Source organism: Diceros bicornis, chromosome 15 (genome assembly GCF_020826845.1).
Source record: "Diceros bicornis minor isolate mBicDic1 chromosome 15, mDicBic1.mat.cur, whole genome shotgun sequence".
Classification (NCBI taxonomy): domain Eukaryota; kingdom Metazoa; phylum Chordata; class Mammalia; order Perissodactyla; family Rhinocerotidae; genus Diceros; species Diceros bicornis.
In genome coordinates this window covers 37124644-37148877 of record NC_080754.1, presented here as the reverse complement: position 1 = coordinate 37148877, position 24234 = coordinate 37124644, and the positions used below count along the sequence as shown (strand labels likewise).

The 24234-nt window shown below is 45.8% G+C and overlaps 1 protein-coding gene across 13 annotated transcripts in view; it reads left to right on the top strand.

Annotated features, from left to right (window-relative positions):
• ST6GAL1 (ST6 beta-galactoside alpha-2,6-sialyltransferase 1) overlaps positions 1-24234 on the top strand; it is a 122928-nt gene that overhangs the window by 25420 nt on the left and 73274 nt on the right. For 5 of the 13 annotated variants that reach the window (XM_058556140.1, XM_058556139.1, XM_058556144.1 and 2 more), the window contains exon 2: positions 582-708. The exons of 1 other annotated variant lie outside the window; for it this stretch is intronic. The gene's annotated coding sequence lies outside the window, so the exon portion shown is untranslated. 7 more of the 13 variants (XM_058556148.1, XM_058556145.1, XM_058556146.1 and 4 more) reach the window with 7 other exon arrangements.

The following is a 24234-nucleotide window of genomic DNA, read 5'->3' as shown; positions in this document are numbered from 1 at the left end:
CTAGGAAAAACAATAACTACTTTAGAAACAAGTGCTACCCACCCAGACAGCTATAGTACTACATGGGCTGAAAATTTAGGCTCAGTTAAAAATGCTCCCAAAATAAATTAGAAATTGAATTCACATTTATAACATTATAAACAATATCCTACAGATCAAAGGGAGACTGCGAGCAAGTTGGATGTATTTGTTGATTGAAATCACTTGTCTATAAGCCTTAGCTAAACACAAGACTTGGGGCCTGAATGGTACTTTTCTTACTCCTGCTTTTCTTACGAATAATAGCAAGTAGCACAAGGATTCAGTGACTGTAGTGGAGTTTGCTTTGCTTAATCGACAGCTCACTCAGAAATTGCTCAGCCCCAGAAGGGGTGGCTCTGGGTGAACGGGATGGCCAGGTTGAGCCCTGGGAAGGAGGCTGGCTCCTTCAGGGGAGGGCTGTAGTTCTGAGGGGCTCTGAAGTGGCGGGAGTGACCAGGGCTGGGAGTGGGAGGAGCGAGCGTGCTCAGCATCCTGCCTGGATTAACATATGTGCCTCCGGTGCTCACCTGGCAACTCTGCTTTGTTTTTTTCCCCTGCAGGCAGGGTAGAGCCAACTGTGCAGAGCTGTGTGATGAGCAGCCCGGAGAAGCAGGGAAGGCATGGAGCCCAGCTCAAATGAACTGGCCTCCCTGAGCCTGCCCAAGCCCTGGTCTGTCCAGCGTGGAGGTAAGACCCCTGGAATCCCAGCTTGGGGACAGAGAGGGCAGAATGCTTCCTGTGGTGGAGTGGTGGACACCTCCTTCGCTAAGGCTCGGGAAAGGAGCAGTTGTTTCTGGTTCAGCCCATTGGGAGGCAAGGTAATTTGGTGGCCAAAGAGTCTTTGATTTTTCAGAGCAGGTCTGTTGGAATCTTAATAGGGAGTTGTATTTTCTCAATTGTCGTGAAATGTGAACTCCAAAGGGAATAAATTTACCTTCCAGGTAAGACTGCACCCAATTCAGGTGAATGCGTAACCTGGGTGCACCTGCTCCGTTCTGCAAGGGAAGCCGAGCTGTTGGGAAATACACTCACTCTCTCTTCAATCCAAGGGAGAGTGACAGAAATTATGTGAAGAGGTTATTGCAAAACATTCCACTAAGCTCACTAAAAATGACTTTAATTACCTAGATATGTTCTGATTATAAAGGTAGTATGTGTTCCTAGGAAATTTGGAAAAATACTGATGTGAAAGAAAAGAAAACATGTCTGAAATCCCACCCCTGTTAACAATCCTTCAGGTAGTTCTCATTAAGGTTACTCTTTAAGCTTCCCCAGCATGTTGACTTCTCTGGCATGGGGGTAGAGAGATGAGGCAGGAGCACTCAATTAGGAGCCACAAGAACTTGCCTCTAGTCCGGAGGCTCTTCTGAGCCCATTTTTAAATAGTCAGGAATTTTGCAAACTGGCTGTTAAAAATCGTTGGCAGCTTGAAATTGGCCATGGTGGGAAAATTTATACTGTGGAAATTAGCCATTGCTACAAACAAGGGCTTGTTTGTTTTGGAGGTTCAGATTACCAGCACACCACTGGTTCCAGTGCTTGCTCCACCACCAACAGGCTGGGAGGCTTGGGGTAAGTTGTTTCACTTGTGCGTCCCTCCACTTCCTCTCCTGTGAACAGTAGGTGCTCTATAAGCGTTGGTTGAATGAATGAATAAGAGTGAGATTTCTGTGCCTATTATCTCATAAGACCTTTGTGAGCGTCCCATAAGGTAGTGACAATGAAATGTTTTGCATACTGTGAGGCTCCTGGTCCCGTAGGAGGCCTAGTTGATGGAGATGTCAGCTGGCATTTCCCCCGTTGGCTCTCGCTTCTTGGGGAGTCTGTGAATTACTGACACCCTTTCATAAATGCAGATGAAAACTCTCCACTTATGGACTGACATCTGGGGCAAATTTCCTTCCTGAAATAATCAAGGGGGTCAGAAAAGTGTGAAAAGGAAGCCCCAGCACTGCTGGATGTGAGAGCCAGGACTGAAATCAGAGCTTTTGACTCATAAGCTCTAATGGGGGATGAGAGAGGGGAGGAGGAGAAGGGGTACTTCCTGCCAAATGTGAAATTTAAACAAAGCCTTTTTCTTCAAGGCCCTGCTGTCAGCAGATTAGCGCTAATGAAGTTAGCGTAATGGAGCCCTAGCCTCTGCCCTTTACCCTCTACTTTCTGAACCTCTTGGCCCTCTCTCCCCACCTCCTTCCTGTATTCTGAAGGAGGGGATGGGAGTAGGTGGGGCATCAGTTAAGCACCAGTTTACCTTTGTAGAATTGTAGTTCAGAAAATTATAAAGGTGGCAAGGACTATAGAAGCGATCTGGTCCCACACCCTTATCTTAAACAGTCAGGTCACATAGCTGGTGATTATCGGTGTCTGAGGTGAATTATGTGCTTCTGGGGAGGCAGGCTGGGGGTCATAGGGAACTGCTCCGGACGCCACCTGATCACTGAGCCCTTGCCTGCAACTGGCAAGGGGACATGCTGGATGCTCCCCAGTTGCCAGCCCTGCGTCTACCTGTCTCAGCCCCTCACCTGTATCTGCTGCCACAGCCCCAGTGCACTTCATGAGGTGCCCCTGTGGTGTGCTTGGAATTAAGTGCTCTTCCTCATCAGGAGCTTGGTCTTCCAGGTCAGTGAAACCAGCTGAGAAGATCTTATTGTGAGGACCTTCAGGTTTGTATATGAGGAAGGGAAGGGAAGGGTGTGGACTGAGCTCATGAGGGCTCCAGGCACTATGCTTTGTGCTCTGTTTGCATGAGCTCATTTAATTCTGCCATGACCTAATGAGGTAGGTATTTCTATCCCCATGTGGCAGATGTGGAAATTGAGTCTCGCAGAGGTCAAGAGGCTAGCCCAAGATTTCACAGCTCATAGGCAACAGAGATGTAAGTTAAGCCTGTCTGAGACCCCCACAGCTTTGCAAAGTTAGTTGAGCGCTCTTTACAGCAAGTACTTGCCCACATGGGCGGGAGTTTCTAAATCCAGTTCCAACAAGTGGGGTCTCTTCCCTCAGGGAACATCATTCCATCTCTGAAGCTATGTGAACAGCTGCAGCTCAGAGTGCTTGGAGCTTTACAAAAGGCCACACTGTTCCTTGTAAATCCCAAGGGCTCTTCCTTGTAAGGTAAGATAGCATCAGAGCTGGGAGCATCCATAAAGTTCTTTAACATAGTCCCCTCCTTCATGTGACACCTCAGGAGGGGAAGTGGAGTGCTGGTGGCTATAAGTCTCTCAGCCAGAGCAGGGGTCTTCTCAGCCTCTGACTCTCAGAGCTCTTTCTAGGGGAACAGAGGGATGGATCTGTTTGGTTTTCCTTCATGTTTGGGTAAGAGATTATTCCTCTGGTAAGAGGGATTTAATTCATTCCATGGATATTTACTGAAAGCCTACTATGTGCCCACCCAAATATCCTGGCTTGTTTGGACAAGAGATTCTGGCCCAGCTTGGACATTACAGGTGTGACAAAAGACAAGGGGAGGAGCTCCCCTGTGTCAAGACTGTATATGACATAGATTATCTTGCAACCTCTCATCTCCAGCCTTTCCTGCAAGAATTCTAAGGGGTGAAATTATGTTTCAAATTGCTCTGTGTGTCCCAGGGTTCCCAGACCTCTGAAAAGTTTTAAGTGCTCACTATGCTAACTGGGGAACAAAGCAACAAATGGTGGGTCAGGGTCTTTGGAAGATCCTTGCAGACGGTGGGGCTGAGGAGAGGAGGCAGAGTGGCAGAGGGAACAATTTGGGTAGGGACTGCTAAATGGGGGAGGTGTCTTTGCCTGTGGAGTTGGGGTTGATGGGGGAGCTGAGTGTACAGGTTCATAGATAATCAAGAATCCTTTTCATCTGTGGTACCTGATCATCTTCAGAAGGAGAAAAATCTCACTGCAGCAGGGGGCTCAGAATGTGAATCAGGGCTGAAAGGGTTCCTTGGAAAGCTTGTTGGTTGGCCCTCACATCTTGCATCTGAGGAAATGGAGGCTCAGAAAGGGGAAGGGTCTTGCTTAAGGCACAAGTGGAACTGGAGTCTCTCCTGAATGTCTGGTCAGGGTCCTTCACACCAAACCACTCTGGCTTCAGAGGGAAGAATGTTCTGGGGAGCAGGTACAGCCCGCTTCCTGCCTGAGCCTGTCTGGCCCAGTACCTGGGATGGGCTGGGTTTGGCTGTTGGAGGAATTTGTGGCAATGGCAACCCTGAAGGGAGATGGAGTCCTCTCAGTGATGCCAGCCCCTCATGCTCCTTCTTTCAAATCCTTCCTAGAAGTCTGGCTTAGGCCAGGGGCTATAACCTGTGACTGGATGCTGGGAATTCACCACTAGGGGAAGGTATCACTATACAGAGAAAATGCCCCAGCTTTGGAGACATTTGATCTGGATTGAGCCTGGCATAGCTGCTTGATTGCCTAGCTTTTCTGACCCAATTTCCTCACCTGTAAAATGGGCTAATACCTACCTTGAGTGAAGATTAATAATTATTTATATAACATTATTCTCACAAAGTAGGTGCCTATTAAATGGTACCCATTATTATTTTTTTCATACAGCTTTTTTGAGGTATAATTGACAGACAAAAACCTGCATGTATTTAAATTGCACAATTTGAATAGTTTTGACATATGTATACACTCATGAAATTCTCCCCACAGTCAAGTTAATGAACTGATGGTGCTCAGGGCAGGCCACCCCAAGATGCACCACTCTGGTATGCGCGTTATTTTGAGCTGAAGACAATAAAGACTCAGAAAACTCAGGAAGAACCTTTGAGTTTCCCCTCCCAACTGCCTAAAGAATTTAAAATAAAAGATCTGTTTCAGGAAGGAGTTATTATCATGATGGCTGTAATATAATGTAAAATAGATGTTACAGTAGGAAAGGCACCAAGCCCCTCTTATCAAAAATCCTGTCTCTCCCTGGCCACATTCTCTATAGGTGGCCCTGAAAAGAGTTGTCGGACAAACATTTGCATTTCTATCTCCATGTGAATTGTCTTCTTCCCCTCTGAAATCCCAAACTACTACCCACCCCCAACACCTTCCTCGCCTTTAGCTACAATACTTAAGCAAGCAGCTTGGACAGAAGGACGAACTGCTTATTTCTGAGTTTCTCCCATGTATACATGTTATTAAACTTGGTATTATTTTCTCCTGCTAAGCTGTCTTGTTAATTATTTGGCTGGCCATAAGAACCTTAAGGGAAAGGGCAGAGGGGGATTCTCCCTCTTCCCCTACAGAACATAATCATTACACCTCAAAGTTTCCTCCTTTACCTTATCCCTTCCTCCTGCCCCTCTCTATGTCCTGCCTTCATCCCCAGGCAACCACTAATCTGCTTTCTGTCACTATAGATTAATTTGCATTTTCTAGAACTTTACGTAAATAGAATGATACAGCATGTGCTCTTCTTACACTCAGCAAAATTATTTTGATATTCATGTTGTATCAATAGTTCATTCTTTTATTGCTGAATAGTGTCCCATTGTATGGAAATACCACAGTTTATTTATCCCTTCATCCGTTGCCAGACATTTGAGCTGTTCCCAATTTTTGGCTATTAAAATAAAGCCACTATAAACATTTGTGATAACATTTTTGTGGGGACATATGCATTCTTTTCTCTTGGGTAAATACCTAGAAATAGAATGGCTAGGTCATGTGGTAGATGTATGTTTAACTTTTCAAGAAGCTGCCAAACTGTTTTCTAGAATGGTTGTACCCTTTTACATTGCCACCAGCAGTGCATGAGAGTTGTAGGCACTCTGCTTCCTTGCCAACACTTGGTAAGGTCAGTCTTTTAAATTTTAGCTATTCTAATAGGCGTGTGGTGATATCTCATGGTTTTATTTGTATTTCCCTGAAGATTAATGGTGTTGATCATCTTTTCATGAACTTATTTGCCATCTGCATATCTCCTTTGGTGAAATGCCTGTTCAGGTCTTTGGCCCATTTCATAAAAAATTTAGGTTGTTTGTCTTCTTATGATTGAGGTGTAAGAGTCTTTTATATAGTCTACAGACTAGTCCTTTATTGGAGATGTTTGCAAACATAGTTTCCAATTTTGTGGCTTGCATGTAGAGACAGTACCAAGTAAACTGATAGTTACAAATCAGTTGAATAAACGTTATGCACAGGAAGTACAAAAGAAGATCAGTGATCTTAGGATGGGAAGTCAGGGAAGCTTCCTGGAGGAGAACATATGTGAATTGAGTCTTAAAGGAAATTAAAAGTTAGTTAGGTGGGGGAAGAGCAATCTAGGTAGAAAATTATATGTGCAAAGGCATGGAGATATAGAAGGCCATCATGCATGCAAAATTGTAAGTAATTTAATTGGAAAACTGGGATTTTGGAGTAGCAGGATGTGGAGTGGAATCTCAGCTGCCCTGGTACTGTCTGTGCACCTCTTTTTTTTTTAACGTTTTATTTTGAAACAGTTATGGATTCCCAGGAAGTTGCAAAGATAGTACAGAGGTGTCCGGTGCATTCTTCATTTAATTTTTTCCAATGGTTTCATCTTCCATAATTCTAGTACAACATCAAAACCAGGAATCTGAGATTGGTACAGTGTGTGTATAGTTCTCTGTCATTTTCCCATGTGTAGATTGGTGGAGCCACCACTGCAATCAAGATACAGAACTGTTCCACCACCACAAAGATCTCCCTCATGCTTGTCCCTTCATTGTCACACCAGTCTGGCCCCCTTCCCTGTTTTTCATCTCTATAATTTTGTCATTTTGAGAATGTTCTATAAACAGAATCATACAATATGCAACCTTCTAAGACTGGCTTGTTTTCACTCATCGTAATGCACTTCAGGTCCATCCAGGTTGTTGAGAGTATCAACAGTTTGCTCTTTTTTATTGCTGAGTGGTATTCCATGTTATGGATATACCACAGTTTCACTACGGACCTACTGAAGGACATTTTGGTTGTTTTCAGTTTTTGACTGTTACAAATAAAGCTGCTATGAACAATCGTGCATAGGTTTTTCTGTGGATGTAAATTCTTGTTTTTCCAGGATAAATGCCCAGGCGTGCAATTGCTGAGTTGTATGGTAAGTAGGTTAATTTTTAAAGAAACTACCAAACTATTTTCTAGAGTGGCTGTACCATTTTACATTCCCACCAGCAATGTAGGAGAGATCCACCTTCTCTGCCTCCCTGCCAGCACTTACTGTTGTCATATTTTTATTTTAGCTCTTGTAATAGGTGGGCAGTATCTCATTATGGTCTTAAATTGCTTTTCTCTAATTGCTAGTTGTGTGACTCTTATCATTTCTGCTCCTTAAGTCTGGCTGTGTGACTCTAGACCCCAGCCCGTATTTTTGTTTTTTTGTGAGGAAGATCAGCCCTGAGTTAACATCTATTGCCAATCCTCCCCTTTTTTGTCGAGGAAGATTGGCCCTGGGCTAACATCTGTGCCCATCTTCCTCTACTTTATATGATATGCCTCCACGGCACGGCCTGAGAAACGGTGCGTTGGTGTGTGTCTGGGATCTGAACCTGCGAACCCTGGGCTGCCGAAGCAGAGCACGCGCACTTAACTGCTTGTGCCACCACGGCCTGTACTTTTTAAGTGTGAGAAGCAAGAGAATCTAGTGCTGACAGTCCCCCTCCCACCATTTCTGGAGCTGCCCGAGAAGTCTGACTTCTTTTGTCCTTTGACCCAGTTAATCAGTTTCAGGAGACTCTTCTTCATTGTCCTAGGTGGCTCTAGGACAGTGATATTTTGTAGAGCTGTATAATTTTCCAGGGAGGGTCCCCTCCCCAACGATAGATGAGTAAACAACCTGTAAATGTTAATTTTTTACTGTGCTCTGGGTAAGTTCTCTCTCCACCCTGTCCCTCCCTGGTGCCTGTGTGCTAGCATCTGTACTTACTGGTAGCTGAGGTGAAGAAACCTCTGGAGCTGGCCCAGGATGACTGTTGTCTCAATGTTTGGAGGTCTAAAGTGCCCAGGGATGTTGCTACATCCTCAGGCCCTCCCTATGCTCAGCATCTTCTATTCTTTCTGCTTTTAGATAAAGAGGCAACTTTAATGCACTGGGAAAAATAATAATAGTAGCTAACAACTGTATAGCACTTATTATGTACCAGGTACTAAGTGCTTTATATATATTAACTCATTTAATCCCCTCACCAACCCTAAGAATTAAGTAGTATTAATATCTCCATTTTATAAAAGGGAAAACTGAGGCACAGAAAGGTCTCATAGCTAGTAACTGGCTAAGCTGGGATTTGAACTGGGACAGTCTGACACCCAAGTCCATCCTCTTAGTCCTTATGCTCTACCATCTCTGTGCCGGGGCGGATAGAACCTCATGTGGTACGCACCTTGCTGTGTGAACCTGAAGGGACACAGGCTCTCCCCTCAGGAGCATGTGGGAGGAGGAAGAGGGCGTGCCATGGGTGTTCTCTGGGGGTGTCAGCACTTGGTGATGTTGAGATGGGAAACGATGTTGAGAGTGCACAGCCTGCTGTGCACTCAGGACTGGCTCACACACGCTGTGGGAAGAGGCTAGAGGAGGATGACATGGAAGCCCTGACCTTGCTTGGGCTGGCCCCCAGACTCCCAACCCCCTGCCTGTGCAGTAGTAATCTTGACCTTGCACTGTAGGGACTCCCACCCCGTCCCCATGCATCAGGGATGACTGAGAAGGAACGTGGGCTTTCTAGCCCGACAGATCTGGGTTCCATTTGCAAAGCCTCGGTTTGCTCACCTGTAAACAGGGCAATAACAATACCTAGTGTATAGACTGTTGTGAGGGCTAAGTGGGGGTGGTGTAATGAATTGCCCTAGAGAACAGTGGTTCCCTCTCCTTTCCTCAAGGCCTTTTACATTCATGAACACCTAGCTGCACGGCAGTGCTGCACTGCATGAAAACGGGGTATCTGTGTACCTTGCTCCACTTCAGTCAGTGAAGAGTGTCCATTCACTCATTCAGCATTCAACCAACTTTTAAAATGAGCTCCTGCTGTTTGCTTCTGTACCAGTCATGGTGAACACAAGAGCCACAGACCTTGACCTCAGGTAGCATATGGTGTACACAGAGAAATATTAAATAATAACACAACCAAGTATGAAACATGAATTGTGGGATTACTGTGAAGGAAGTTCTGTGGTGCCGTGTGAGAGAACCATAGTCTGAGGCTGAGGACACTTCCTCGAGGAAGTGATTCTGACCTGGGGTCTGATTCCTTAGCCTTGATCCACTCAAGAGGCTCATGTGGAACATTCTCCAGGATCAGTTCACTTGATGCTATGTCCTGACTATAGACTGACCCAATGCCTGGTCACCCCAGAGCTCTCCCCCACCCCAACAACCCAGACTGTTCTGTGAGGTTACCCATAGTCCATCATTCACAGCTGCTGCTGATCTCATGGGGACTGAGACTTAGCTCAGAGCCACAACTTACAGGGCCAGGTCATCTTTTTCTGTTGTTTTGACTGTGCTCATGACTCAGTCAACTTATGACTCAACAAAGTGCACCATTGTGGTGGTTTTGATCATCATACAGATTTTTTTTAAAACAACTTTACTGTGGTACAGTCTATATTTTGAAATTAGCTTGATTTAAGTGTAAATTCAGTGATGTTTTTTAGTAAACTGAGTTGTGCAACCATCACCACAAGCCAGTTTTAGAATATTTCCATCATTGGTGGGGTCATCTTTACATGGAAAAGGCAAGAAAATTATTTTTCATGGAAATTGTTCCATTATTTTTTCTGGAATTAGTTCTGTGCTCCCAGCAGGAGGATCTCATTAATTAATTCAATTAGTATTTACTGAGCCTGCTGGAGCCCACAGCTGGGCTAGGGGCAGAAGGGAATAAAGAGATAAACAAGTGGAGATTTTTGCTTCCCTGCAGCTGACAAGCTTCCTACTGAAGATACTGTTAAATGTAACCTACCTGCATGTATGGGTCTCCTGGCAGCTGCAGGGCAGGTGTTTATTTTCTGCCCTGTGGTTCTTAATTGAGGGCAAGGCAAGCGCCTTTCTTTTGCAATACCTGCTATTGCACTGGGATTGTTGGCCAAGCAGAAGGAGGGAAGTGTATTCTCCAACATCTGCAAAGAGCTACCGGCTTCGGCTAAGCCTAGATGCAGGATCTGGGAAGACTGGAGAGTGGGTGTGCTGTGTACAAGACAAAGATTCAACAGGGGGAATTGGGGTGAGGGGTGGGGGTGCGCTGAAGGAAGAAAGAAGCATGAACAATGTCAGGGCAGCTGGCTAGGGCAAATTCAGGGAGGAGGGGTGCATTTGCGTATGGTGGGCTGTTGCTTGGAGGCTTGGGGGTAAGGTTGGGAGTGCAGTTTTGTATGTTAGACGGAGGAAGTTGGACTTAGTGGAGCAAACAGAAGATGCCATTTTAAGTCTCCGAGGAGGGGCGTGATTATTTAGAGCTGGACTTGGGAGAGTAATCTTGCGTGAGGAGAGAGGTGGGAAGTGGGCCTGGGTTAGGAGGCTATGGGGAGCATCCTAATGTTAGGTGATGTGGACTTGACATGGGCAGGGCAGTGGGGCAAGGAAGGAAGTGGGTGACAGAAGATTCTGCCAGGAGAGGGGAGAAATCCCTCTGTCCCCACCTGTTCTCCCCCCGGGCCCCATACTTGCCTGCCTACCTGCCTACCTGCCTTTTGCAGTTCAACCAACCCCTCAAACTGAGCCTGTCCAAAGCCAGACTCAGTGGCCTCCCCACACCATGCTTTGCCCTTGCCTGGCAGGCTTTTCTCTCCCCGTCCCACTCCCTGTGCCCAGGAGGAAGAAGGGGAGCCAGAGAGAAGCAGAACACTGTGCCTGTGGAAGGCAGTGCCATAGAAGGTAGTGGTGAGAGATGCCGAAGAGGTGAGTGAGGATGGGCACTGAAGGAGGGTCGAGTCTCAGGGCTGCTTCTAGCGGGAGGTAAGCAAGGTGCCTGGGGTGCAAAATTGAAGAGGCCTTCACATGTGGGTGCCAACCCCGTGCTTGCACAACCTTGAGGGTGAGGGCCGCCTCCAATTTTGCACCCCAGGCAGCTCCTTGGCCTTACCTAGTCCTGGACTAGGTGCCTGGAGAGAACTGGTCATTGAGAGGTCACTGGTGACGTTGGAGAAAGCAGTATCTTTCAAAGGGTTGAGTGTTGAACTGTTTCTTCAGAAGAAAGCCTTCCATAGGAAGCTTCCTGAAGGTGCTGGAGACCCACTTGTCTCCCTCCTCCCCACCCCAAGACAGCCCTTCAGGGTTTCCACAGACTTTCTAGGGTTCCTGGAGCACAGTTTGAAGACCACCGATCAAATCCAACCTCCCATCTTCCCATAGAGAATTCTGAGACCCAGAGAAGTACATGACTTGTCCAATGTGACCTCAGAGGTCTTCCTTTTGTTTATCGTCTTCAATTGTTTTACATTCTCTTTTTATTGTTCCCTCAATCTTCCCTCCTCCCCCAACTATAAGAATTGGAAGCAGAGTTGATATTCAAGGTCTCACCTGTATTTGAAGACTGAGATCAAATTCTGAGAAGTCCATGTATTGAGTGCCTGCTACCTACCAAGCATTATTTTAGGGGCTCTTACATAGATTATTTTATTTAATTCTCATAAGAACCTTTCAAAGTACATGTCATTACTCCATTTTCCTGGTGGGGAGACTGAGGGTCAGAACAAATGGCTTGCTTAAATTTGCGTAGTTACTAACTGGTGCTGCTGGATCCAAAGCCTGTGTTCTCCCTCCACACCATGTATTTCTTCGGTTTCTCACATTGACTGAGCGCCTTGGTGCCAGGCCCTGTTTTTGGTGCTGATACAGATAAACGAACGAGACAGAAATCCTGCTGAGCCCTATCCGCCTTGTCCCCCTGCTTGTGAGAGGAGATCGGCCTGCTCTTCATATTCGCTCCTGTCGCAGGTGTCTCTGGGCTGCCTGGGGTGGCTGCTGTGTTTTTTGGCTGTTGCTGAGATGAGATCCGTGGCCCAATTCACTCCTCAGCCAACAAGTCACGTGGACTCCTGTCTCTCTGCCCCTGGGTCTCTGAAACATTCCCCTGAAACCACCCATAGGCAATAGAGGCGGTTTATTCTGCAAGGAGCTTGACCAATTACCACCCCTCTCCCCGTGGTTTTTCCTGCTTCTCTTAGCTTTTATCACGGGCAGTTTCCTTCAGCACCACTTCCTAGCAGAACTCCGCTTCAGTTCCATGAGTTAGCCCTGATAAAGGCAAGTTGTTTTGGCCTCCTCTGCCCTAAGCTCTGGTGAGAATTTGGACCCAGTGTTTTCACTTGTCACTTCAGGCTGTTTGCCTGAGTTTGCGGAAAAAGGCCTGTATTATTAATGGCCTTGCCAGGAACAGCTGCGTTCTGCCAGGTTGTCATGTGAGCCCTCTGAGAAGCCCTGAGCTGCAAGACCCACAGCTCTCAGGGGCCCACAGCTCCCAGGTGGGATATATGATCCTATCCTACAGAAACAGCCAAGGAAGCAACTTGGAAGGCACTGACCAAGTCTCACCTAGGAATTCACAGCAACCCAGTGGGCATCGTGGGGGAGCTGAGTCCATCCTGGTATAGCAGTAGGGCCCGCTATTTTTGAAGGTCTTTTAGTCTGACGTCTCCCTCTCCCATAAGATAAAAATGATATTAATAATCAGTAATATTTAGAGATCCATTATTCCTGACAGTGGACACTATGCTGGCCACTTGAAAGAAATTAATCCTCAGAACTAGGCTTTGAGGGGGGGCTTGTTATCTCCATTTAATGGATGAGAAAACAGCCCCCAAGAGATCAAGTGAATTACCCAAGGTCATGTAGGTAGCAAAGGGCAGGAGGTGGGATTTGAACCTGGGTCTATCTCATGCTCCTTTCAGGACATTGTGAGCCACCAGACGCAAAATGATATTTCCCCGGGTCACCTTCATGGTATCCCTGCAGCTAGTCCCGACTCCTCTGTCCTTCATCTTTGTCTCTTCCTGGCACTCTGAAGACATCTTCTGGAGGTTGGTACTGAAGTGGGGACCTGACTCGAGTTCAGTATCGGCCAGACCAGAGGTTGGTGGGGTAGACGATGGTGCTGCAGGCCAGTCCTGGGGTGAAGGAAAATGGTCTCTGGCACCTTCTCCTCCATCAACTGAAATGGCTCCCCTTCACTCTTCATGCCTCATCAAAGCCCCTTTTTAGGACCAAGAGCTCAATAATGAGTTTGAAGAAAATAATCAAGTAATGTCACTTGCTTGCTTTGAAAACTCCACCAGTCCCAGTTCCTTGCAGGATAAACTGGGACTAGAAACACTTATGTCTGGAGCAGTTAATCCTGTGGAACCCCATTTCCTGTCACTGCAGCCTTCATACCCTCACCCCTACAGCTTCTCACCATTCCCTGAGTACAATGGGCCTGCTTTCATGACTGAATCTTTGCACTACTGTTCTTTCTGTTGGGCATGCCTTTTTTTTGCCAGTTAAACTCCTGTACATCCTTCAGAACCCAGGATGAACATTACCTTTTCTGACTTCCTCTAGCGGAGTTGGCACCAGCCCAGCCCTTATTTCTTAATGCCTGATGTGATTTTTCCACTCATCAATTTATGGGTCCTTCTCGTCCTCTAAGGCCTCAGGAACAGGAGTTGGACCTTTTTATTTCTGTATCACCTGTACCTGAGGCATATTTGTGTGAACAAAGGAATCGGGGTTCATTGATAAACGATGCACTAAAGTATGAGTCACAGAAGGCCTCACTTTAACTGAAATGCAAGGTCTCGGGACTTCAGAGAGAGAGGTGATAGGCAAGGCTGTGGTGCTATTAATTAATTGACAGGTGAGCCAGGTACTGGGCCGAGAGCGTTAGTGCAAATGAGCCCTGCAGCAGAGAGAGAGAGAGGGTCCCAGAGGAGTGAAGTAGCCATGCGAGGCCTCGCAGCTGTGGAGTGAAGCAGGGCCTGCCTTGTTCCCCAGGCCAGCCTCTCAAACTCTGTACCCAGCCTGACTCCCAGGAGAGGAGGGCCTTAGGGCAGGGCTGAGTGCAGACCTGGAGAAAAAGTGGGGATTCTGGATGGTCCCAAAAGGAAGGAGAAGGAGATGGCGCGCAGGAGAGGAGAAGCAGCAGAGTCAGGAGGAAGTGCAAGGCAAACTTTCTTTCCTTGCTCTGGTGCTGGGGCATTTTGCTGGCCAGAGCTCCTGCCTGATGGCTGCTCCTGAGGATGTTATATGAGCTGAGTCCAAGCGTGAATTTGGAGCCAGGACTTGGATGTGTAGGTCATGCTATGCCACTGGGCCTCCTGCCCATTGAATTCCTCCTTCCCTTGCTGCTGGGTGTAGGCACTTACTGTTTGGAGATGGTCAGATCTGAGTTTAAATCCTGGTCTCAGGCACTTTAATTGCTAATTGTGTAGCACTGGGCAAAAATAATGGGGTTGCTGTTTTTATAGGGTCATGAGGATCAGTGATGATGCCACTATTGACTTGAGCTAAGTGGCATCTCATTTATTCCTCTGAATACCCTATAGTATATCTATCTCTAGGTAGATGCTGTTATCATTCTGAAGTCACAGATATGTAACTGAGCTTCAGAGAGGTTAAATAAATTGCCCAAGGTCACACAGCAAGTAAATGATGGCATCAGGTAATGGACCCAGGTATGCCACACCTGATCCACTATGCCACCAGTCTCCAATTTGCTTATTTTAAGAATCACCTTGGGGCTGGCCCCGTGGCGTAGTGGTTAAGTGTGTGCGCTCTGCTGCTGGCGACCCGGGTTCGGATCCCGGGTGCGCACTGGCGTACCACTTGTCAGGCCATGCTGTGGCAGCGTCCCACATAAAGTGGGGAAAGATCACCATGGATGTTAGCTCAGGGCCAGCCTTCCTCAACAAAGAGGAGGATTGACATGGATGTTAGCACAGGGCTGATCTTCCTCACACACACACACACAAAAAAAATCACCTGGGGTTCTTGTTAAAAGAGCAGTTCCCAGGCTCTGTCTCAGACTCTGATTCAGCCTGGTTGGGGTGGGACCTGGGGAGCAGTGGATGTAACAGGTACCCAGGATGGTATTAGGATCTGGCAGGTTCAGGAAACACTATATTATGCTTTCCTGCCTGTAAGGTGTGGCTCATGGTTGGCCCTCAATAAATATTAGCTGTGAGTATTATGGTATGAATTGATTGAAAGGATATCTTATCATGCAAAGGTTTTCATCTTTTAAAAGTTCATTAGTCTCAGAACTAGATCTTCAAGGTAGAAGTCAAGAGAAGTCAATTCTGGATCAGTGAGTCTACATTCTAAAACCCTAAACTCAGAGCTATCTGCAGATGGAATGAGCGGCCTTCAAAGGTCCCTGTTGCTTGTGGCCAAGCAGTTGGTGACACCATGTATCAGGTGTACTGGTTGAGGGGTTGGCTCTTCAAAGACCCAGTGCCCCATCAGAGTTGCCTTACGCACGCACTCAGGAGGGCTTCGGTGTGTTAAGTTTCCAGCGGAGGTGGAATGGAGCAGCTGTGCAAAGTCAGGAAGGATCCCGACTCAGGGAGGGGAAGCAGGAAGAAGGGACGGCTGAGGCCAAAGTGAGGAGATATTTTGGGGCCATCACTCCTTGCTTTGTGTCTTGGGCAACCTGCACTGCAGTCTTCTTGGTAGCTTCTGAGCCTCTAGACTCTGAGTCCTGTAACCAGGGTGCTGAGCACGTTGTCTTCCTCAGGGACTGATGATGGGCAGATGTCTTTCTATCTCTCATCAGTATCCCTGAGGCTTCTTTGTTTTTAAGTTTTCAAGGCCCATCCTGTGAGCATATAAATTATAGAATGTAGTCAGGGAATATTGTGCTATTAGAGCACAGGGAAAGGCTTGACTGCTACCCTGGTCCATTAACCTTCTATTTCCAACCTCAGCCTTGATGACAAAACTCAGCACAAGCTTTCTTGTAGACTAAGAGCAATCCATCTATGAGACCCTGCTAAAATCCTACTGAATGATTGCCTTGGCTACTTCCATTCCAAGATCTGTGATAATTGCTGCCACTTTGAACACTGCTTGTTTGCTGGGTGTTTTACATTTCTTTTCTCATTTAATCCTCCCAACAACCCTATGATGTGAGTAACATTATCCCTGTTTTACAGATGAATAAACTGAGGCCCAGAAAATCCAACTAGGTTGCCCTATGCAACAGAGCTAGTAAGCAGTGGAGTTGGACTTCAAAGGTCTATGTGACTCACAAATTAGAACTTATTGAGCCCATATTATTTTGCCTTATTGGAATAATAGGAAGTTTTGCTTCTCTGGATGAGGAGGAAACTTAAGGATTGGTTACCCTCACTGGTGGTAGAAAGCAAAGCTACGTATAGAGTGTATCAAAGGGATGGCCGATCCCTACATTCACATTTGAAGTTATCCCTAATCCTTATTAATGTGGATAACCCTGACCTTACTCAAGTCATCTTTTGGTGATTGCAGCAGAGATGGATTTCTGATTACTAATGACTCTCAGTGAGGCTCCGTTAACACTAAGAATGGTGGCCAACTATGTTGGGGAACATGTGTCTGCAAATGGCTGGGGCTCTGTGGCAAGGAGCCAGGAATTGGACTGCTCTAGAGGAGTGACGACAGTTGGGAAGATGAAGTGAGAGGAAAGGAGTGTGAGCTGCACATCATTTAATCAACCTTGAGCTTGAGACCAAAGAGTACCTGTGTGTATTAACTTGGATAAAGAGACATCTGAACCCCCATCTGTCTGCCAACACAAGGAGGTTGCATCTTCTACTATATAGGTTTGACATATTAGGAAAACAAAAATCCTCCAAGAGTGGCAAAGAAACTTGAGGGCTTTTTCCAACTCAAGCTTTATTTTCTGTAACTATGAACAGATCTTATTTTTTGGCTTTACATCACCTGCGTACTCACGTTAAGATGGAAAGTCCTCTACCACACTCCCATTTTTGATTGCCTATCTGCCGTCTGTTCTTCCAGCAGCTCCTTTGGCCTTCAATTCGAGCTGGGCACTTGCACGCACCGCCTTTTCTCTCCTCTGTTATCCCTGACTTCTGGCAAAGCCCCCAGTGGCCTGCCTCACGTCTGCACCTTCTATTCAAAAACCCTGCTCACATCTCCTTTCCTTCTTGAAGGCTTCTGGCTATAGCTGGCCAGTCCACTAACAGTTTCCGTCTTCATTTCTAACTCTAGCCAAGACAGTGTCCTTTTCTTGGAGCTCCTTGTGTGGATGTGGTCAATATTATATAGCTTGCTCTTTCATTATAGGGAATCTCATTAGATTTATGCAGCTAATTTGTTTTCTGCCTCAGGTGTACTAAGTTTGTCTCTCAAAACTCCTTGAGGGCAGGGACTGTCATTTATGTGGAGGTAGTGATGATTGTATTTTAATTTCAGTGTCTAGCAGGTAGTAGGTAGCCAATAAAATTGTTTTTTCATTTGTTCAACTGATGTTTATTAGATACTTACTGTGGTCTGGGCACTGGACACAAAGGCTCTAGGGATAGGGAGCTAATTGTTACTTGGTGGTTGAAATGCTTACAGTTTTAAGGGCAGACAGACATGTAAGCTAATTAAAATTGTATTTTAATTTGATTCGAGCTATAATTGAGGATTAAGTAAAATTGACAGCTCAGATAAGAAATAATGAGAAAAGAGAGATGGAGACAGATTTAAGAAATGTTTTGAGAGTAGAAATAGTAGAACTTTGTTTCCTATTTAGTTTGATTCAATACCTTTTAAGGGCTTGTTCTAGGGGCAGTGAGGTGCCAGGATGAACAAGTGATCCAGGAACACACGGGGTGAGGGGTGAGTTAAATATGGGGCAAGAAAGAAGGAAAAGTTGAAGATATCAAGCTTTGCAAGGCAGTAAGAGATGGAGATGGTGAGGGAGAGGATTATAATTATTAACATATCGAGTGCTTATTACTATGTACAAGGTAATTAACGTGAATTGCCTCATTTTTTTTGTCATTGCAACTCTAAGAGGTAGGTCCTGTTAGTTTCTCCATTTTATAGGTGAGGAAACACTCAAGAGTGGTTGAGTAGCCTGTTTAAGATCACACAGCTGAAAAGTGGTGGAGTCAGGTTTAAAGCCAGGAACTCTTGCTCCACAGTAAACACCACATGGCTGGGTGTAGAAAAACTCACCCTCCAAAGGGTCCTCAGTGTTGATAACTCCCATGTGTACCTCCAGCCTGGAGCTTTCTCCTGACCTCTTTCTCCTGATAATTTCCTATCAGGCTGCCTATTTAACACTCCTTTTGACAGTCTAATCTCAAACTCAGGATACCCAAAACTGAGCTCCTGATCTTCTCTTCCCCTCCAGATCTGTTCTTCCCTCATCTTCCTCTTTTCTGTTGAAAGCAGCATCATCCTTCCAGTTGCTTGGGCCCCAAACTTTGGAATCATCCTTGACCCTTTCTCTCCACCCACATCCAATCCATCAAGCTTGATTTTTGAAGGACATCTAAAACATATCCATTTCTTACCACCTCTCCTGCAACTACCTGCTCCAAGCCACGAGCGTCTCTCACTGGGATCACCCCAGTGACCTCCTGATGGTCTGCCTGCTTCTACCCTTGTCCCCTATTCCTGTCCCCACAGGGTAGCCTGAGCAGTCCTGGTGACATTGAATCAGATCAGTTGCTTCTTTGCTCAAACCCTGGCAGTGGCTCCCAATTTTACTCAGAGTAAAAGCCAAAGTCCTTACCATGACCTATAAGGCCCCACCTGGTCTCTTCATCCCCTCCACCCCATTGTCTCTGCCCCTCTTTGACCCCCTCTCCGTGTACCCTCCTCCTTGGTCCTTTCCTTCCAGCCAGTACACACGAGTGCACTCCTGTCTTGGGTCTTTGCTCGGGCCCTTACCCCTGCCTCACATTCTCTTCCCGAGGTATTGCACAGCTCACTCCTTCACCACCTTTCATTCTTTGCTCAAATGTCTCCTCCTCAATGAGGCCTATTCTGACTATCCTTTTAAAAATGGAAACCGGCCTCCACCTAGCACTTCTGATCCTCCCCTTCCCATACTCTGCTCTGCTTTGTTTCCCATAGCACTTAGCGTCTTCTAAGATACGAAGTAATTTACTTACTACATTTATTCATTGTGTCTCACTCTGCTAAAATATAAAGCTCTAAGAGCAGTGATTTTCATCTGGTTTATTCACTCTTGTATCCCAAGTACTAAGATTTAGGCTGAGCACATAGTGGTTTTGTGTTATGTAGTGGTTATGAGTTAAGTATAGAGTGTAAAGTTTCTGTACAGGTGTCTAGTTAAAAATTTTTTTAAAAAGATGTGGTCTGGAGTCTGGGGGAGATGCCAGAGGGGGCTGGCCACATGGATGCAGGAATCGTCTGCCTGTAAGGGGGTACAGAGTGAGAGGAGCCCGCTGCTGCGGCTGAACCCCTGGGGATGTGGGCATTTCAGGCAGGAAGCTGGTCGCCAGAGGAAGCTGAGATGGGGAGGGAGGAGGGAAACTGGGAGGACATCTGTCAGGCATTAGAGGGGGAGAACCAGAGAGGCCTCCCTGAGGTAGGAATCTTTAGATTTTGTAATTAGAAATGTAATTTCAGTGGAATGATGTGGGCTGGCTTCAATTATTTGAGGAACAAGTGGAAAGTGAGGAAGTGTAAGCAACTTAATAGGCCTTGCCGTGAAGAAGGAGAGGTCAGTTTGTTGTTTGAGGAAGTGATTTGTTTAGGGGATTTTTTTTTTTAACTATAATATAATCTTTTGGGTGTGGGTGGGAGAGTAGGGGTGGGGAAGTGACACAGTAAGTGAATAACATCCAGACTGGCAAATGGAACATAGTGCAAATTATACCTGGTCCCTGCCAAAGAGTTGCTACTGAGTCCAAGCCCCTAGCACGGTGCCTGACACACAGTAGGTCCATGATAAATATTTATCGAATACAATATAAAATACATAGAATTTAGTGACAGGTCACTGTATCAACAACAACAAAATAAAGAGTGTCTGATGTAGGGAGGTTGCTTTTTGAACCACTGACTATTTGCTAGTGGCATTTCTCGCCCCTTAGTGACATACTCTTTAGCGTTTGAACAGCTGTAAGTGGTTATACTTTGGTTTTCTCTGTACTGCACAGTGGTTTGAAGAGAGAAATTTTCAACGACTCACTTGGGTTACTAGAATGACATGTTACCCACTGTACGGATGTAAGGGGTATGATGGCGACTTAGTCCATTTGGGCTACTGTAACAAAATACCAGACTGCGTAGCTTATAAACAGCAGAAATTTATTTTTCACAGTTCTGGAGGCTGGGAAGTCTGAGATCAAGGCACCAGCATGGCGGCGGTCTGGTGAGGGCCCGCTTCCTGGGTCATAGCTTGTGCCTTCTTGCTGTGTGGAAGGGTCAGTGGAGCTCTGTGGAATCTTTTTTATAAAAGCACTAATTCTGTTCATGGGGGCTCCACCCTCATGGCCTAATCACCTCCCAAAGGCCCCACCTCCTAATACCTTCAACTCTGGGGGTTAGGATTTCAACTTATGAATGTTGAGGGGAACACAAACATTCAGACCATAGCAGATGGTAAGTCCAGGGAAACAAGGGGAACAAAAGAGTTGGCCAAGGGCACAGAAAGACCACTCTCGGGCAGAGCCTGGTTTTGAACCAGCTTCATCTCCTGCCAAGTTGTGCCACTTCCCTGGGAGTTGGGAACTCCCCAAAACTAAGATCATTTTGATCTTAGTTAGTTTTCTTTCAATTGTAAAAATACAATAGTGTCAGGAAAGGAACAAATAAAAGGAAGCATGACTTGCAAGATATATCAAGAACCAAAGTCTTGCTTCTTTTTCCTTTTGAAAAAAAGTGATATGTGAAGAATGCAGGCATAATTCCTGATGGTGGCAAATGACATAAAATTCACAGATGTCTTGGGAGAAAGCAGAACAGTTTAACTCCTTTTTTACTCCTACCTCCTCTGAAAACAGACAGATTGGCAGACTGCATAGGAAAGAGTGAAAGAAAGAAAAAATCCCTAATATTTATTAAGAATCATATGTGCCTGGAACTATGCTGGGCACACGTGCACCTTACACCCACCCTCATTAGGTAAAGGGCGTTATATCAGTATTTAATGTAACCTACCTAAGGCCACACAGCCAACAAAGCGGAGAGAGGATTGAAGCCCATGGCTAAAGAGGGCTGAAAGTAAGAAATGTAGCTGCTTGAAGTCCGCCAGAGTCCCTAGCATCCAGCACAGTGTCTTATTCTCAGGAAAATCTTGAGAAATATTTATCAAAGGGAGTTGGTTGGTTGAATGCATTACCAGGGCCCTGAGAAAACTTGCAAATATTTTTGCTGAAGTGCTGTTGGAGGTCTTCAGTGCCTTCTGGAGAATGGGAGAAACCCAGGGAGAGAGACATATTTAAATTTTCTGAAGGGATAATTACAAACCATCAGCATCAGGTGATAACTGAGATGACCTATGTAAAATGCACAGCACCTGTAATAATCAGTGATAACTATGAAACTTAAGATAATTATTAATTATTATTAAATAAATCCCCACTACTACTCCTCACTCTGGGACATGGGACATAGAGTTCTATGAGCTGAGACTTTTAATTTGAGGCTCCTATGGAAAGCACTGTAGCTTTTCTCTATCCATAATGTCTTATTACATAAGATAAGGTCTTTCCCAGTTGGCGGTCCTACCCAGCCTCTTGTACCTCAGTTTAGTTGCTCTTTGTGGTGTCTGCACAATGTAACACATATGGCCCCATAATCTGTATTTTAAAGACCATTCCAAGTATCTGCTCAAGGACCAGACATTTTTGTGTGATCCCAAAACATAGAGAAACCTTAATTTATGTTGATTATGATGATAACTTAGAACTCTCCTATCAGACAATGAACATCTTTGTATCCTCAGTAACTGAGGATTTATATTCACGTAAACAAGATGGAAAATGTGGAGCGGGTGGTGGTTTGGTTGCCTGAAATATAGTGCTCAACTAAGTGAGAGTCATTAGCATGAGGCTGCTAGAAACTAACCAGAAACTCTGAATAGTTGCATGGTAGAGGCATAGTCAGTCTCCTGTTCCATACTAGTTGGACCACACCTGGAAACTGTTTAGTTCTTTTAAGAGTGATGTAAGGGGCTGGCCCAGTGGCATAGTGGTTAAGTTTGCTCGCTCTGCTTCGGTGGCCTGGGGTTCCCAGGTTTGAATCCCTGGCGAGGACCTATGCACTGCCCATCAAGCCATGCTGTGGCGGCATCCCATATACAAAATAGAGGAAGATGGGCATGGAGGTTAGCTCAGGACTAATCTTCCTCACCATGGAGGTTAGCTCAGGACTAATCTTCCTCACCAAAAAAAAAAAAAAAGTGATGTGGACAAATGAGAGTAGGCCAGGAGGCGAGTGAACAGAGAGGTTAGGGGATTCAGAAATCATATTATCTAAGGAATGGTTCAAAGACTGGGAGTGTTTAGCTTGAAAAAAAGAAAGTTTAGGAGGGTATAATCCTCTTAAAGGATTGTTTTATGAAAAAAAGAATAGACATTTGTTTGCCTCTGGAGAGTAGAATTAGAACCAGCAAGTGGAAGCTAAGGGGGGTGGGGCTCAGTTTAGTCCAATGTAAGTAAAAAGTCGTTCATAATTAACATCTGGCTGTGTGGGGTCGGGCTGTCTTGGAAGAAGAGGATCATTATTATAGGTGTAAAAGTGGATGCTGGCTGGTTGGCCATTTTTTCTTGCTATTGTGTGGGGAATTTGTTCAACAGGTGGCAGGTTGACCACCTGACTGTGTCCACTAAGGTCTTTTCTACCGGTGTGCTTCTAGGCCTCTGAGGGTGCTGAGGCCCCACACATCATGTACAAGGGAACCTGGATAACAATGTTGGCAGTCTGATGGGAGGGGGCAGTGTAGAGGGCTTGGGCTTTGGACAAAGAGCTGATGATTGAAATCTTCCTATATTTGACTTTCTCTGCAATTAATAAAAAATTAAATCTTTCTTTCTTTTTCTCATGTGATCGAGACCTTTCCGTTGAATTTGTTTATAATATGGGATAGGCAAGTAGGACCTAGTCAGGTGCCCTCTCCTGGACTTGCTGTGATTTGGCTTTGCAGTCAAGCCAGGCATTTGTTTACTCTGGAGTGGAGTGTGATTCTCCTATAGGCACCTCATTAGTGATTCATTCATTCAGGGCACGCACAAGTCATTCTTGGGACCCAGTCTGTACCTAGCAGTGTGATAGGTACCCTGGCTTCAGAGAGGACTAGAATGGTTCCTGTGCTCTGGAAGATCACACCCTTGTAGAGGGGACAGACATAGAAACTGTGAGAGGGATGCTGGGATGGAGTCTGCACAGGGTGCTGTGGGGGCACCGGGGGTGCCCTTAACTCAGACTGGGGTTCAGGGAGACTTTGGCTCCTATACTAAATTACCTCATAGTCAACACTCTTTATGTCAGACCCACTGGTTCTCTCCACACATTAAGTCAAAGGATGCCTGTGGCTCCTCCCTGGATGGCCTGATATAGAGCTTTCACAGTGTTCCCACCTTAGGATTATCTCCTTTGGCCTCCCCAAGTCTCACCAGTAAAGCGAATGCTCTTGTGACCCTGTTTCCTTAGAAGCATGAGTTAGTCACCTGATGGCCTCATCCCATACTGGGCAGGGATATGAGCTGCACTGGTGCCTTCTGTGATGAGCGCATTCATCTTGCTTTCTTTGCTCCCATAACTCCACTGTTGGGCAGGCAGGGGTCGGGGGGTGCATTGAACTTGTGGGCAGAAGTGAGTTCCACTGAGTCACAGAGCTTGGCATCTTCTCACCTTCCCACAATAGAAGCCAGAGTGGGCTTCCATTCCCCAACCACCCTCCTCCCTTCTGAGGACAGATAGAGATCTGCCCATAATTTTGAGATATCAGCAGATCTCACCTTTGAGCGGATTCCCTTGTCTCCAGCTGACCTTCCATATGGCCAAATTGATCTGAGGACAGAAATTCAGTTCTTCAATCTGAGCCCCTCAGTTTCTGTTGTGACACCTGAGAACGGTTTCAGTATTTCACCATAAATGTCTTTTAAAATTGTAAACACAGTACATGACCACGATCTAAAATATCCACCACAAATATTTGAGGCCTACTTTCTTGAAATATCGGCAAATTTTGAATACAAAGGCAAATTAGACATGGTCCTTGCTTGTAAGGGGCTTACAGTCCACTATTTACTAGGTCAGGTGGTTCCTGCTGCTGGCCAGCACTGGCTAACCCCCTCCAAAAGCACCCGTCCCCTCTAATCCTTCCGGGGACGATG